This window comes from Takifugu flavidus, chromosome 2 (genome assembly GCF_003711565.1).
Source record: "Takifugu flavidus isolate HTHZ2018 chromosome 2, ASM371156v2, whole genome shotgun sequence".
Lineage (NCBI taxonomy): Eukaryota > Metazoa > Chordata > Actinopteri > Tetraodontiformes > Tetraodontidae > Takifugu > Takifugu flavidus.
In genome coordinates, this window is record NC_079521.1 from 14,599,854 (window position 1) to 14,616,419 (window position 16,566).

Genomic DNA, 16,566 nt, shown 5'->3' on the forward strand with positions numbered 1-16,566 from the left:
CTTCTTCTACCTGCTAAGCGGTGCAGTCACTGACTTGTCAAACTCACCACTGCCCGTACATGCACCACCAAACAGAAAATAATCCTTGAATTTGAACTGTTATTTCATCAATAATTTAACTTGACTTTGTTTAGGGAACTGAATTAACACCTCAGTGGGCATGATAGTGGTGATGTGTCATTTGGTGTAAATATTGCCAACTCATGACACACATCTGGTTTCAAGTGAGCATGCTACTGAGGGAGGGAAGCAAGATTTATAGTGTTGAAATACCCTATATTGCCAAAAGTATTTGACCACCTATCCAAATGATCAGAATCAGGTGTCCTAATCACTTGGCCCGGCCACAGGTGTATATAATCAAGCACTTAGGCATGGAGACTGTTTCTACAAACATTTGTGAAAGAATGGGCCGCTTTCAGGAGCTCAGTGATTTCCAGCGTGGAGCTGTCATAGGATGCCACCTGTGCAACAAATGCAGCTGTGAAATTACCTTGCTCCTAAATATTCCAAAGTCAACTGCCAGCTTTATTATAAGAAAATGGAAGAGTTTGGGAACAACAGCAACTCAGCCACGAAGCGGTAGGCCACGTAAACTGACAGAGGGGTCAGTGGATGCTGAAGTGCATAGTGCAAAGAGGTCGCCGACTTTCTGCACAGTCAGTTGCTACAGAGCTCCAAACTTCATGGGAACTTCAAATTAGCCCACGTACAGTACGCAGAGAGCTTCATGGAATGGGTTTCCATGGCCGAGCAGCTGCATCTAAGCCATACATCACCAAGTCCAATGCAAAGCGTCGGATGCAGTGGTGTAAAGTACGTCGCCACTGGACTCTAGAGCACTGGAGACGCGTTCTCTGGAGTGATGAATCACGCTTTTCCATCTGGCGATCTGATGGACGAGTCTGGGTTTGGAGGGTGCCAGGAGAACGGTACATTTCGGACTGCTTTGTGCCGAGTGTGAAATTTGGTGTAGGAGGAATTATGGTGTGGGGTTGTTTTTCTGGAGCTGGGCTTGGTCCCTTGGTTCCAGTGAAAGGAACTTTGAACGCTCCAGGATACCAAAACAGTTTGGACAATTCCATGCTCCCAACCTTGTGGGAACAGTTTGGAGCGGGCCCCTTCCTCTTCCAACATGACTGTGCACTAGTGCACAAAGCAAGGTCCATAAAGACATGGATGACAGTCTGGCGTGGATGAACTTGACTGGCCTGCACAGAGTCCTGACCTGAACCCGATAGAAAACCTTTGGGATGAAGTAGAGCGGAAACTGAGAGCCAGGCCTTCTCGACCAACATCAGTGTGTGACCTCACCAATGCGCTTTTGGAAGAATGGTCGAAAATTCCTATAAACACACTCTGCAACCTTGTGGACAGCCTTCCCAGAAGAGTTGAAGCTGTAATAGCTGCAAAAGGTGGGCCGACATCATATTGAACTCTATGGGTTAGGAATGGGATGGCACTTAAGTTCACATGTGAGTCAAGGCAGGTAGCCAGATACCTTTGGAAATATAGTGTAGTTTGAAATAATTCTTACTGAGTAGATGCCTCTTAAGCAAAATTATACAGTGCAAAAAAGTTTTAAGAATATTTTTCTGACCTAAAAATGTCACCAAAGTCTTTGGAATGCCATCGTAAATGGAATTTGTGAGACGAATAAATATCCTTTAATTTCTCATCTTCTGTCTTGCAAAGGCGAGGAAGTTACCCTCCATTTGCTAAGGTCTTTGCCAATAAGGGCAGAAATTTGATATCTTAAGATAACAGAAATGATATTACCCACAAGCCATAACTGAGTCCTGTCAGAGAGGAGATGGAGTGAGTGATTGCCCCCAGTTATGCAAGAGCTGATCTATCCCATTAGGCTTCGGTGGAGGCGTGAGCCCAGAACGTGTGCCGCTGAGGCTCACTAGCGGTTATTGCCTGACATGAAAATTCTTCTTCAAGCATAAAGTGTCAGAAAGTAGGATTGATGCTTCTGCTCATTATTGCTTCTGCATTTTGGGACGAGAAAGGTAATCTCGGCATAGGGTGAAAAAACATGAATCACAAAGGCATGTGATGCATTTTTTCTACACACCGTCTGACAGCTGAGAGAACTCAAGAGATAAAACTCAAAGAATGAAAAAATATAAATAATCAAATTAAGTTAAAAGTGCAAACATCAGACTCTGCTGTGATTGGGAAGTATAAAACACAGAACCCCCATAAACACACCACTGGGGACACAAAACACACACAGCAATTCCTCCATTCTATCACACACGGGTGGGTCTATAAAAATGATATTTTCTGTTCTGAAACATTTTCCTGATCTCCAATCGCTGTATTTTAAATGAAGGTGTCCACATCCCACAAATATCAGGATGGACAGGAAGGGTCTCATATTCCCTATTTAGACTTAAACTTCCTGTGAGCTTGCCTGGAAAAGGCAGTGAAGGTATTTTCAGCGACAGGAACAACAGCTTTATTTATGGGCTGCTGCTCATGTTTTCTTCCTGTCTTTCCCTTTCATTGCAGATCCCTAGATGGAGTGATGGCAGACATCTGTTGCAGACAATTCAACTCTCATCAAATCATATTGAAACAATTTGGATGGCGAGATTAGTTTCCAGGTAAGAGAATAAGCGTTTGACCTTTCTGTTCAGCGGATACAGGCGGGGTTTGGAGCATTTATTGGAAAGCTTTCTGCACATCCACATTTAAAGTCTCCAGTATCTGCTGCATCTCTCTCGCGCTCTCGCTCTCTTTTCCCTGCAGCAGATTAGAAAGCAGGAAATGTAGTGTGTGATGCCAGCTTATTGATAGTATCGCCGACAAACAATGTAGCTGGAACAACCAGCTGCTAGTCAGAACTAACCAGCCATGAGCAGAAGCTATCAGACGGTCTGTGTCTCTGCTGGAAGCATACAAACTTGCTGGAGTGTTGACAGTCAGAGGCACAATCATGGCAGTGCCATCTAAAACCTCAATCACTGCCCACAATATGTACAATTCCCTCAATTTGCAGCACCATAACTGGTTTAAAGCAATGGGATGGATGGAGCCTCAATGTGTGTAGCTCAAAGAGTTGCACAATCACTAATAGATATGCAATAGTTTTTAGCTCAGTCTCTTAGAAAGGCCAGATTTGTAATTTCCTATATTATGCAGCCACCCACAACATAAAAAAAACCCACTTGGCCTGCTCCAGAGAGCAGGGATAATGGGTTTAATGGTCTATAAACACATGCAGAGCCCTTTACCACAGAGCTGATCTTAAAGTCAACCACTTCAGCTGATGGTGTACTGCACTGAAAATCTCATACAGGTTGCACAATATAAAGCACTTCAACATGCTTCCTTTACAAGCCATTTGCACCCGCCTTCAATCCCTGCACCTCCTTTTATGTGGTCAGTTCACATCTTCTGCCTTAACCTTTTCCATGTAGGTGCATAAAATGAAAGCGTGGCGTGCTGTCTTGTTTTAAGGGCTGCTGGAAGGGCAAGAAACCTCCACAACCTCTTCTGACTTAATGCAAATGGCATTTTAAGTGTCTATGAATACTGTTGTCCCCAAATGAAATTTATTTATAACAGCATTTAAGGACAGAACAGATGCGGCGAAGCATTTTGGGGGAAATGAAACATAAAACAAAAGAGCCATTAAGAGACAACACAACAGACTGCAATGCATAGCCGTAACTGCGCAGAAGGGCTCAGAAAGATGAGGGAAATCAAATAAGTAAGATATGAACAGATGTTTTCAGATGTCTTTTTTTCCCTGGGATATCTTTTTCCGTAGTACCAAGCGAGAAACAGAAAAAACATAAATTAAATCTGGGCTTCCACATGTGTTTTTAAACCAAAACACTGTCAACTGTTTTACATAAGACACCGTTGGAGTTTCCAACCAGTCAAAAGCAACACAAGACAGATGGGAGACTGCAGCAGGACCCGGGGGCAAGGCCCCTATAGCTTAGTTTCACCCCAATAATGGGGCACGTGTGCTTGATTTCGTCGCCATTGTTCACTCACAAAAGGTGCGTCAACTGACCAGAAAATGACATCACGTCCTTTCCTCGAGTGCTGATTGAGCGATAGGGCCTTGTGATATTTTAACGGAAGCTCCCTTGGCAGTCCTAACAGGGGCCCCACTGACCCTGGCATCTGACAGCTGCATCTTTCAAACAGGAAGAGTGAAGGGAGGCTTGAATTTCCACCAATCACATAAAGATATTTTATGGCGTTTTTTAGGTTTTAACCAATCACATGTTGTTATATCAGTCAATGTTTTTTTGTTTTCTCCAATAACGTCCACTATTACCTTATTTATTTCCTAAATTTGTACTTGTATTACACATTGTGCAAATTGTTTAAAGATATTTAATGGATTTTTAAATACTTGCAAGAGATACTTGTGTAAGAGATCACTGGACTGTAAACTATAAATTTAGGAGAAAGTTCCTCAAGGGATAAAAAAATCATATTACAAGGTTAATATGATTCTAGAAACAAAAAAGAAAATAAAAAGATAATTCAGACAGGAACTGCACACACAACTAAATGAGATTTGGAGGCTGGGAAAGCAGATAAAGGAAATGTCTTTGAAAGGGAAGCTTTAAAAGGAGGAGTCAAGCAGCTCCTTTCTATATGACCATCTGTAAGCATGCCACACACACACACACACACACACACACACACACACACACACACACAACACACACACACACACACACACAACACACACACACACAAAATGGCAGGTGACAAAATAACTGCTTTCAACGGTAGAAATTGCCCTTCCCCCAATAAGAATTTGAATACCTTAAGGCTTGTGTTCTGTGTGTGTGTGTGTGTGTGTGTGTGTGTGTGTGTGTGTGTGTGTGTGTGTGTGTGTGTGTTCTCGTTCTGTTGAAGGGAAAGTTGTTATTGAAAGTGGGGAGCCCACCCACTGTCAGCTGATTACAGTTCAAATAATGCTCAATGCTGTTTGGTCGAGCATCACTTCTATTAGGAATGTTAAGGAGAAACGTAATTTGAAAGATTTATCAGTTAAAGAGTTAAATAGTATAAATGCATTTTAAATTTAGATTTATCTTCTAATGTTTTAGAAGAAAACCCATATTAATTAACCTGGTTGCGGCAGTTACACAAGGCCAGTATAAAGGAGACAACAGTTAATGTGATGACTGTAAAGGCATGCGGAGTGATATTTGCTGCTCATGGCTCTGTGGGATCAGTGTGGAAATGGTGTGACAACATAATTATTAGTGAAAGGATCAGACAGGAAGCAACATGAAGTGACGATTTCTCCTGGAGCTCAATAAATCTAGCAGTTGCTTCCCGGGTGGATCACACCTATGACTTCAGGCAGTTAGTATGGTGATGCACATCCTTTTTGATTGTTGTTCTGGAAATCTGAGACCTGTACAAAACAACAAGTAAGACTTTAAAATGCGCAATTACTAACCTGAGGTTTTGTCTACACACAGCCAAAAATACCTCAAGGGCACAAAGCCAATTAGATAGTGAATAACTGAATCACCAGTATTTATAGGCAGTTTGGTAGAAAAGTCCATGGCCTACTTTTTCACCGCACAAGTAGAAAAGAGAGAATTTTTTAAGAGGTATAACTTCTATATTTCTTCATTTAAACTACTTGTTTGAATTAAAAGAGGTCATTAACATACTTATTCCAACTAGATTGTGGCTTTTCTTACCTTTGAGTCGCATGACTACTTTGACTATATTTTGATATTTTTTCCCCTCCAAAAGGTGACCAAAACATGAAATATAAAATATTAATGTAACTGAATACTCTATAATTTGAGCCTTTCCTGTGCCATCATACTGCACAGTACTGCTTGGACACAGTAATAAGTAGTAACTATGGCCCTGCTGTCAGAGATGAGCTATAACAATTGTGGGTCACTGAGGACAGATTTTTTTTTTTGCATTTTTGAAATTTCTAACGGTAAAGCATGACCAACTGCATAGATTTCAATGTCATTAGCCGCCCTCAATAATCAGCCTCATTTGCTAAGAAAACAAACTGTGGCCAGATGGTGAGGCTGATGGCTGTTCATCGATCTGCGGTCCCTTTTGCATACTTGCTTAATTTTCAAAATCGCAGGGGATGGTCTACTAAAGGGTGAGGAGGGAAACTCTGAGGCAGATGTGACCTTCCATGTTATTGCTCCCACTCGAAATGTGAAAGGAATAAGAGCTGAAGACAATCTTTGATGTCTGCGTTCAAAGTCTGAAATATAACATCATAGAGACAACATTCTTGGAATGACCTTTGAGTCAGAGAACGGTGGAATATAAAAGTGTGAAAATACTGTTTTAAGAGCTTTAAAAAAGAATTTGATGAATGGCTTCTGATGGCTGGAGTGTTTAATCAGTTCTGCTTCCTTGAGAAGAGAACAATCTTTAAAATATGACAGATTCCCAACAGTGGCCACTTTTGACCCCCAGTCGCGGACAACCTTCCTCTTGTTAGCGGTTTGTTTGTGGCCCAAGTAATTTTTTTTTTTTATCCAACCTTTAACAGAGGTTTGAAGAAATATTTTACCAAGCTTGTTTCATGGAAATGCAGATAGTCTGATGCTAATAGCACATCTTAATATTCAAATCTTTCTTTCAAGTTTCAGTAGATAGTGAAGATTTCAGAATTAATAGTCAGCAGCAATTTAATCTGGATTTGACCCAAATGACCCTCCTACTTAGGCTGAGATATTAGTCTCCCGTTCCTGTGAGATATAGAACAGGCAGCTTATTAAAAACAACCCTTCATTACCATAAGACATAGCGAGACACTTGACTTTCTAATCTTTGGAAGACTTCAGATGGCTATCTGCACCACAGCAAAGGTTGTTATGGATGGTGTTTTCCAGAGAGGAGAGACATATTATTTATGGCATTGTATCATAACAGGTTTTGTCTCATTGAAATCTGGAAGTCGTGAGAATTTCTGTTTTTTTGCAGAGACAATTTCACAGCAAATTGTTGGCTTTGAGTGGAGGAAGCAAAGCAGAGGGAGGGCACAACCAGATGGGATCAACCACAGGGTTGCGCAAATTTAACTAATAACGTAAAACAAGAGAGCAGGCATGCTTTGGAAATAGAAGCAAATATTATCCTGCCCTATCAGCTAATGTTGGCAGAATGAAAGTGTGATTATGATCTGAGGTAAATGGAGACAATTCGTCCTGAGGCACGGGGGGCATTAGAAGAGCCGGGAGGGGCAAGAGTGGCAGTCAGGCTGCTGAACCACATATAGGGGAGTGTGAGCTGGTGAGAGTTAGAATGTCTAGCAAATATTTAAAGGACAGCTGAATAACACATCCATATCATCTGCCAACCTCTCCATTCCTCCATTTATCATGTAGGTTTGTTTTGATCAATATTTGTAAGTTCAATAAATGATCGGCAACATCTTTTTGGGATCATCATTTATCAGCAAATATGGTTCTAGAATTATTAAAGTAATAATGTCTTTAATTTCTATTACAAGCTGACCCATTCCACCAGTGACAGAAAAGGTTTCTTATTGTGGTTTTCATTTAAGTTTTTCTATGATGCGATCAAATGAAGCTATGACCATCTGAATATGTACAGTGTTAGAAGGCCATACATCGTCAGAATAATCCAGACACTGGCGACACAGGCATGTCATTGACACAATGCTCATTTCTCTGAGCAGTTGATGAGAGCCGGGTCATGTATGAAAGGCTTGATTACAAAACAACTGGCTGAAACAATGCTATTACGAATGTTTAAGCCTTGCTCGAATGGACAACCTGAAAAGGTAGTAAAGCAGGAGATTCAAGGATGACTCAGAATAAAGGGGTCACTTGTGGTAGGTTTTGCATCAGCTCGACTTTGTATGTGTGTGCAGGTCACCGCATTCGTTTTCCCGATGTGCAATCCTCATCTCCACATTGCTTTTCACAGATCAGTTTTCGATGCCAAGTCCATGCAACAGTTTTTTAATTGTTTTATATTGTTTACCTTGGCAGTGTACAAACTGCCATTTCTTTAAAAGTAAAAAAAAAAAAACTACAGCAAAGTAACAAACATTAATGAAATTGGAATCTCTAATAATGCTCCTTTAGGTGTAGTTCTGGCTACAATTAGCATTAAAAGCAAATTAATACTGAACAATGAGGCAGAGGTCCTTTACCCAGCCTCATTATGGGAACATAAAAAGTAATTTCAAGTGAGAAAACAAGTTGTCTTTCAAGGTTTTTGCCTTTGGTTCTTACCCCACACCACCCAGGAGTTGTCATCTGCTTTCATCAGGGTGTTGTATGGACTGCTGCTGAAGCAGAAGGGCTCCAGAAGGATTTTTCCGGGTCCACTTCTCCGGACATTAATGGCAGGAGCATTGCTATTACCTGCTAAGAGCCCTGGAGATGGGATTCATGCAGTGCGGGATGGGAGCTGCTCTGCTGGTCTGCATTGAGATGCGATCTCCACTCCTGTTTTCCTCCTCTCCCTCACTCTTAACTCTACCAGTTGAACTCTTCTCCGACTGTGCCACGTGTCTGGCGCGTTTGTATGTACAGAGATGTTACATCTGCAACAAAGAACTGTTGCTGATGTGGGTCAATTACATTTGCAGGCAAAGTTAAGAAAAAAAAAAATCACCTCACTCCCTGTGAACCTGTTTTAAACTGTCAGCCAGCTATTGTTGGTCTGAAAATATTTTTCTAGCCTTACACCTGCTCTGAAGCTAAAAGCAGAACACAGTGAAACCATACATTATATTTAGTCCATGAAAACTGACAAAAAAAAGCCTGAGGTTTTGTCTTTTTTTATTTCCAGAGAATAGGACAGGAGTTTCAGCTGCTTTGGTCCTTCCTGTCAGTTTCTCTCCTTATTTTACACTTCTGTCCTTTTCCCCATCTCTCTTTTTTAACTAATGCTTCTCTGTGTTGTCACTCCACGTCCCGCTAGCAGACATCATCTCCGTCTCATCTGCTCGCCTTCTCTAGGGAACCGTGTTTGTCTCTTTATTCCCTCTACATCATCCTCTCCTACATTCTCTTTCTTCCCCAGGAGTCTCCTGTCACCTCCCCTGCTCCCAGTGGTACGGCTTGGAACAAACAAGGCAGAGATGGTAGTATAATGTGGAGCGAGTTAAAATGAAAAGAGACGCAGGGGGAACGTGGATATTTCTTTGACAATGCAATGTTTCGCGTAGGTTTCTCCAAAAAAAAAACAACCCCCAACTTTAATTAAAAGTTGGAATGCGTGAAAGTGTCCATCTTTCAGCCCAAGATAGAGTCCATATTCCCCAAGCATTCTAGGGGATCGTGCCCTTTCTACACTTTTCCCCCCTCCCAGGGGCTTCGCTGACACAAGCGTCTCCCGTTTGCTGTGGTGTTGATGGGAACCGACATTATCCCGTCTGAGCCCACATGAAGTCTTGGTCTTCATCACAGAACTGGCTTCCTGACAGCTCATCCATTCAGCAGGGTCCCACCAGGCTTCGGCCCAGTGTTTGCAGCTTTAACTGGGCCTCCATAACAAACCACTTCACTACACTGTGAGTACAGAAATGAAAAGGGTTCACGGTAAATTTGGCACCACAGTCTTGGAGGCTGGTCAGTGGTTGGAATGGGAGAGGTTGAAGAGCTAAGAAAGATAAATTACTGCAGAATATAGAGCAATACATTTAATAACTAATACACAATAGGACTGGTGGGCAGACAAGGTATTTCTCTTTTCAATCCCCTGTGGGAAACACAGTGAGCCATTTTTCAAGGTAAAAGAAGGATTTAGGTTGGATGTGGAGGCCCATGAGAGTCAATGTTGCATTTACTCTATGCACCTAATAAAAATAAATAAATGAAAAAAACAGGCAACATTGTAGAGTAAATAATAATCTATCAATGACAGGAAGTAACATTCCATTTGTAGACATTGTTACTGAGCAATATTAGAATGTCCTAAATTATAAAACGTGAAATAACATCAAGAGACACATGAAACAGACATTATCTTGAGACGAAGTGGATAGCGGGCGCTGTTTTAATCATTCAGACCTAGATACCGAGCACCTCAACCAAAATAGCTTTGTCAACTCCCCAGCGTCGGAGTCGTGCACCTTTGCTGAATGACCTCGTCCCCTCTTTGATGGTGGCCAGCTTCTACTACAAATTGAAATAAATTGGATAGGTGGGAAAATAAATAGAAATAGGGCAAGCTAGGCCTGAAGCAAATAAAACAGAAGTGAGAATCAATTTTATCATCCAATTATCATTTCAGTGTGACCCTTGTGCACTCAATATTGCCTTTTTTAATGATGGATTTAAAGTGCTTTCTCTACATACTAATTAGAGTTACTATATAGGAATAGACATAGCGTCTTATTATTAAATTGTAATAAGATATCCATTTGCGGTGGAGGCTGCACCCTAATCAGAAATAAAACATCCAGAAACCATTTTGACTTAATACTTAATCATCCGTCACATTAATCACTTAACATTTTTTAAGCAAAAGCACAGCTAAACTATTAGCTAGCTAGCTGTCTGTCTGTCTGTCTGTCTGTCTGTCTGTCTGTCTGTCTGTCTGTCTGTCTGTCTGTCTCCTCAATCCACCTACAGCCAGTGTCGGCTTAATGATTGCCGTGAGATGATCTTATGGCAATCTGTAAGAATTTGAGAATCTGTGAGACTGTAAGAATTTGGGCAGACAAAGGGTGACCATGTTGGGACAAACTGAAAGTCATCTTTGGTCGTGGCTCTAAAACAGTGGTCTTATGTCTCAGGAAATGCTGATTCAAAAATTGCGAAATTGTTTTTTTTTGTTTGTTTTTAAGTATCCAAAACGATTATTGTAGTTTACAGTGCTCGATGTTAATTTAAAGTCTTCTGCACAGACTGGTTAATGTGTAAGATCAGCCACAGCTTCTAAACCTTCTTATCTCAAATGAGTCCTTCCGGACAACTTGTAAGCGACCTTCATTGAATTGTTTAGCTTTAATAAGTTGGATGGGTGACATCTGCTGGCTTCCTGTTGTTTCCAGCTCTTAAACTGAAGCAATTACTTGAACTGTGGCAGGACAGGCGATGCAATGATGCTGCCCACAATACAGATGGGGTTCCTCATAAAACTCAAAGTAGCCATTGTTTTCCTCACAGGCTGTCTGATATCCATTTGGGAACCTTGCAGAGATTATAACGTGTGACCTCAGCTGGGACCTTGATAGTCAGGAGCAGTTATAATAGAGTAAATGAGAGCTGAAAAAGTCTCAAAGGAAAATGATCATTTAACCCCATGTTATTTTTCTCAAGCTGGATTTTCTTTGGCTTTTATATTGAACTCTATTAAACGTCCTTCTTGTACATTTCTTTCAAAGAACCAAAGAAGTGATACTGATGAAGGGCTGACTTTTGATGACAATGCCACATGTTTTAAAGAAATGCTGTTTTCAAAATGCTCGAATCAATTTGTTTTATTTCAGTGTAAATCAAGGCTGGTCTCTCCATCCAGCCATTTCCACCACTGCAATGTCATTTATCTTTAAAATTTTCAGTCCCAAGAAGAATACAAATGCTTTCTGAGTCAAAGAGTTCAGTATAGCTAACCTGTTGCAACCTTTGTGTCTTGCTAAGCTAAACATATGTGGCATGTGGCTAACAGATATAACCTTGTACCTGTCAAATCACCACAGAAAGTTTATATAACGTTGTATATATCCGGGAATTTGGATATGTATTCAATTATAGCAGCAGAAAACTTCCAATAAAACCTGAGAGGCCCTTAGTTTAAAGACAACCACTCACCTTTTCTGCAGAACCAGTTATGTTGATGATACTTCAATTAAGCATTTTTATTTTTTTAAACTACTGATTTAACTGTACATCTAAAGTCTTTAGTACATTAGGGAAGCGGATCGTTATATTTACACATCAAACAGACCAAGTATGTGGGGGGACAAAGTAAATAAAGTAAATCATAAATAAAACAATTTGTCAAGCCATTAAAATCCTTCTGAAACGCATGTGCAAGAAAAAAATGTGTTCCTTTTATAATTTGATCTGTTTTTTCAAATGCGTTTTTAATGCTGCGATCTCATCTTCATCTAAGAGTGTCTAAGATGACCTCAAAAAATATGTCTTTACTGAGAACAACCAGGAAAGCCTGATATTGCTAGTGGAAAAACTAAATGAAGCCTTGGAATTAATAACTGGTTGACCCCTCTTGGCAGCAATAACCTCAACCAGGCCCTTCCTGTAGCTGTGGACCAGACCTGCACATGGGGCAGGAGGATTTCCAGCCCTCTCTTCATTACAGAGCTATTTCAGCTCTGTAATATTTGTATCCTCTCTTGTGCTGAGGTCTTTTGGCCACTCTCAGAGGCAAAATTCAGTTTTTCTGCAGCCGTTCCGTTGTGGACTCGCTCTAGTGTTTTGGGTTACTGTCCTTTAGCATCACCCAAGTTCTACTGAGTTTCAGCTGATGTACGTCTTTGGATTTTCCTGAAGAAGTGGGAATTTGTCTTCTCAATGATTGCAAGCCAGCCAAGCCCTGATGCGGCAGAGCATAAACAGCCCTCTTGTGCGATGTTTTACATACTGCAGCCTCATGAACGGACATTTCCACATTCAGATTTTATCTCTGCTTTTGTTCCTATCTATATGTCATCTTCCTGTCTTGTTTACATCCACCATGTCATGGTGGACATGTACTCACACGGTGGTTTGACGCAAATGCTTTTTACAAAGAACCAGCAAATGGGAAAAGATCTAGTCCGTGAAAGGAGCCTCATGAACAGTCAATGAAAGACAATCCAGCAGCTTGTAGGGAGGACCACAAAGAAACTGAGTCACATCCATATTTCCTACATTCATCAAACATGGTTCATCTTCTGTAAGAGGGTTTGAGCTGCTGCATTATTTTCTGTTATAGATCACTTATTGCAGACATGGGTAAAAACTGTTTTCTCTTTTTTTTTTTTATCCCTGAATCATCAAAGTTGTAACTACAACTGTAGAAGAAGTCCTGCAGTGATATTGCAGCACATACTTAGAGTACTCAGAGGAGGATTACATGTGGGTGCCATGATTGCATGGCCCAGATTGCTCCCGAAGTGTCATTGGCCGTAAAACCCAGTGGCTTTGCGACCAAGCACATTATGATGAAGCCGAAGATTTGATGTGCTTGTGTGTTGATGAAAGAATCATCAGCGAACCAGAGAGAAAAAGGGAACAATCATTCTCACGAAGGACTGCTGATTGGATGGAAAACAGAACACGGAACCAACATGATAGCACCTGCTTTTTAACTTAAGCTCTGTGTTCACTTAAATTCTAAGCACTATAAAGCACTATAAATTCTAAGAAACCATTTCCTACTTTGATACTTTTTAAAAAAAACATTAGCAGACCAGGGGAATATTCTCCTCAGTCAAAGGCACGTGTTTTTGAAAACCCTATTCAGTCTTTCATGAGTCTTTCTCTCACAAGAATCTTCCATTGGTCCACTCTGCCACAGAGCCCAGTTTTGGTGCAGAGCTTCAGCAGTGGCAGTTTTCTAGCCTCGTCCAAATCTGTGCCTTGCTTCAGTTCTGTCCCTGAGCTCTTCAGGCCGCTCTTTTGCACTTATGGATCCTATTTTTGCTCTGGTCTGCACTATGAGCTCTAAGGCCTTATTTAGACAGTTATGTGCCTTAAAAATCAGGTTCAATTTGTTAGATTCAGCACAGACAGGCGCTGATGAATGCTGAGCAGTGAGTCTGAATACAGGATTTTTCTTTTTATTATTTTGTGAACATTTCTAAAAATCTGAGTTTGGGCTGTCCTTGCGAGGCAATGACTGTCGATGGATGAGGAATAAAACCATTTTATTTTTATTAGTTTTTCATGTGACTACATCACAAGAAATAGTGAAAATTGTAAGAGGGCGTGGATACTTTCTGTACCTACTGTAAGCTCGCTGTGATGTTGCCTGGCAACTGGTGACTTGCGTGTTATACATGTACAGGGCCAGCCCATGTGTCATTAAATGAGAGTAACACGTGTCCCCTGGCTTATCTAACCATGAGCATGAACATCTGAAATGAAACTTGAAACCAAATACAATGTTATCTATGTGACCTCCAAATTATGTTTAATTTAACTTATTTGTAGGTTAGGAACCTTCTACAAAAAATTAGATAGAACGCAAGAATAGAAGGCTGACAGCAGAGTAACGTTCCGGGCTTGGGGTGCAGATTATCATGTAACTCTGTGAGAGACTGTGGAATTTCACATCTATACCAGTGACACGCATTATAATCATAGTTATTAGCAACAATTTCACATTAGCAAGATAAGTGGTTTTCCATTTTTTTTATTCTTTGATACCAAATGGAAATACACCAAATGGAAAGTGTTATGTCCCTTCCTTCTCAGTCGATTCCAGGCATTGATGGGAGATCAATAGGACACGCTGTTCTCTGCTCACGCTGTTTGGAGATCATGTCATCATGGAGTGATGAATGACAGGCGGACAGGCTCCGCAGTGAGGAAAAATGAGCTGAACTGGGAACAGAAGGTCATCGAGGTTAATGATGTTGGCCACGATTATTTGCAGGTGTGAGTGATCCGAGATTAATCATTTAGGAGTGAGGTTTGAATTACACGGAGTGAAAAATGGCAATGATCAAGCTGGCGGAAACGCCGATGAGCTCTTTGGGGGAAAAAAAAAAAAAAGAAGTAGGGGAAAATAATAGTGCTGTCCATGTTTCCCGGAGCGTCAGGTCGAAGTCTGAAAATATGCTGGTCAGGGGGTTGGAAACCTCTTCTCACTTTGATCCTGATTATTATTTAATAACCACACTGACAACTTTTTTTACAAACCTTAAACAAAAACAAATTATATCTATCATAGTGTTTAAATCTGCCCTCAAGTGCTGATGAAGAAAGTAATTAAGTCATTAAAGCGCTAATTGAATTTTGTCTTCAGCACGAGCCACATCGCATATCGCATTAGATTCCCTACAGAAGTGTAACAAAGACCTCCTTGAGATGGTTAATCAGCTGTACTTTCACTATCTCATCGTGCAAACAAAACAATTAACAGTGAAATCCAAAGGATTGAACACTGTGATGGCACCGCTTTCAGCTGCATTCCACTGATTCGTCTGTGCATTTTGTGATCTGAAAATCGGAATTCTGCCGTAGGTAAAGCTAACACTTGCACTGATGTGGCGACTGGGTTGATCTGGGCTGCCTCGGTGGACCAGTGCAGATTACCCACGGCTCAGATGAGAGCAGGCACGAATGCTGCCTGTATTTTAAGGCACAGTGAGACGCTGATTAAATGGCTCTGTTTAAAATGCATTAGCATGTGTATCTAGAGCCCACTATCTGCGTGGCAAGAATCAGTAATTGAGTGAATACGACTGGAACAAGGAGAATGCATGGCTTAGCTTAGTGAAAAATACATTTGTCGAGAGTTCAGTGCATATTCTAATACAACAAACACAAGTAAAATAAAGTCTTAATCACGGTTGTGAATAGGAGACTATTACCTTTTTTCTGTATTAACTGTAATTAAATTAACTGATTATCTGAAGCAGAAACCATTTGATACATATGGAAACATGTACATGTAATAAAATCAGTTAAGAAAAATGACTTCAGCGGTAAGAACTGAGTTTAAAATATCTTAAAAGCTTTTTCCACTTTAACACAGAATGGTGGAGCTCTGTGAGTTACCATGGCGCTCCACCCCAGCAGGACCTCACCTAATGGCGCATGCATGTGTAATTGAAGGAAAGCCAACCGAGAAAAATAAAAGGAAGATGACAGTGTAAAGAACGAGAAGGTCTGCACACTGAGACGTTGCTCTGGACGGCAGGGATTTATGAGAACCAAGGCAGAGGTCACTGTGTGATCTGAGGTTCCTTTACATGAAATAAGATTTTAAGACACCTACGGAGGTGCAGCAGTTTCAGTTTGTTTGTGCGACTTTATGGGTAGCAGACCAGCATAACCATCAGAGGAGAGTGAGACAGGAAGATGGGGGGGGCACGCCCAGCAGCAGGGTCAGTATCTGTTCCTTTTGTGTGAGGAGGAACAGGACAGGAGCGCTGCCAGAGCTCTACAAAACCATCTCCGGCTGCCTGCTGGTGTGCATGTTTCTGATTAAACTGTCAGAAACAGACTCCCTCAAAGCCAGATCTGCTCTCACGGTACGCGGAGGCTTCCAAGCCTCATCATACCAGAATGTGCTAGCAACTCCCCGACGATGGAGGTGTTGACAAATCAAACGGAAAAAACTGTAGGACCTTTTGAGCCCCTGTAGGAGCTACTGCAGTGATGTGTATCTTTGCACCGGTCTCCGCACTCTGGGAGCTCACTGCTGCCCTGATACAGAGCCTGTCCCTGCAGGGCACCATCTCCTGAGTCATCAGGTGCACGGCCAGATGTTGTCAAGTGCATGCAGTCCAACAGGGTTTATACACCCTGCTTCAATAAGCCTGCTGAAGCTAATTTCTACTTTTAATTTTCTAACCAGTGCTGACTGATTTGATTTTGATTTGCATTAACTAAATTTACTGTCATTTAGTTCGTAACAGCCTAT

General features: G+C 41.2%; 1 long non-coding RNA gene across 1 annotated transcript in view; it reads left to right on the plus strand.

The window, feature by feature from the left end:
* Positions 1-296: 296 nt before the first annotated feature.
* LOC130519519 (uncharacterized) overlaps positions 297-16,566 on the plus strand; it is a 30,002-nt gene continuing 13,732 nt past the window's right edge. Inside the window, exons 1-2 of the long non-coding RNA XR_008948349.1 lie at positions 297-1,415; positions 2,521-2,615. This is a non-coding gene — a long non-coding RNA (uncharacterized LOC130519519). The remainder of the gene's footprint in view (positions 1,416-2,520; positions 2,616-16,566) is intronic.